This window comes from Dipodomys merriami, unplaced genomic scaffold (genome assembly GCF_024711535.1).
Source record: "Dipodomys merriami isolate MVZ:Mamm:240054 unplaced genomic scaffold, mDipMer1.0.p SCAF_43, whole genome shotgun sequence".
NCBI classification, from domain to species: Eukaryota; Metazoa; Chordata; class Mammalia; order Rodentia; family Heteromyidae; genus Dipodomys; species Dipodomys merriami.
In genome coordinates this window covers 2,697,772-2,698,686 of record NW_027205937.1, presented here as the reverse complement: position 1 = coordinate 2,698,686, position 915 = coordinate 2,697,772, and positions in this window count along the sequence as shown.

Below are 915 nucleotides of genomic sequence, written 5' to 3'. Positions count from 1 at the left end.
AGGGTGAGGGATAGGGTGAGAGTTAGGGTTAGTTTTAGGGTTAGGGTTAGGGTGAGGGTTAGTGTGAGTATTAGGTTTAGGGTTTGCATCAGGGTTATTGTGAGATTTATGGTAAGGGTGAGTTTTAGGGCTTGGGTTAGGGTGAGGGTTAGGTTTAGGGTTAGGTTTAGGGTGAGAGTGAGGTTCAGGGTTAGGGTTAGTGTTAGTCTTAGGGTCAGGGTGAGCGGGAGGATTACGGTTAGCATTAGGGTTAGGGTTAGGGTTAGGGTGATGCTTAGCGTGAGGGTGAGGGTTAGGGTGAGGGTTATGGTGAGGGTTAGGGTGAGGGTGAGGGTTAGGGTGATGGTGAGGGTTAGGCTGTGGGTGAGGGTTAGGATTAGGGTGAGGGTTTGGGTGAAGTTTAGGGTTTCGGTTAGGTTTAGGGTGAGGTTTAAGTTGGGGTTTAATGTTAAGGTTATTGTTAAGATTAGGGTTAGTGTTAGGTTTAGAGTTAGGGTGAGGTTAAGATTTAGGGTGAGTTTTAGGTTGAGGGTGAAGGTTAGGGTTAGCGTTAGGGTTATTGTGAGGTTTAGGTTTAAATTTAGGTTTAATGTAAGGGTTATGGTTAGAGTTAGGGTTAGAGTTAGGGTGAGGTTGAGGGTGAGGGTTATCGTGAGGGTGAGGTTTAGGTTTAGGGTTCAGGTGACGGTTAAGGTGAGAGTGATGTTTAGGGTGAGGGTTTGGGTTCCGGTGAGGGTTAGGTTTAGGGTGTGGGTGAGGCTTAGTGTTAGGGTGAGGGTTAGGGTTACGGTAAGTGTAAGGGTGAGGGTGAGGGTTAGAGTGAGGGTTAAGATGAGGGTTAATATTAGGGTTAGTGTGAGGGTTAGGGTTAGGGTTAGGGTGAGATTAAGTGTTAGAGTGAGGTTTAGGGTGAGG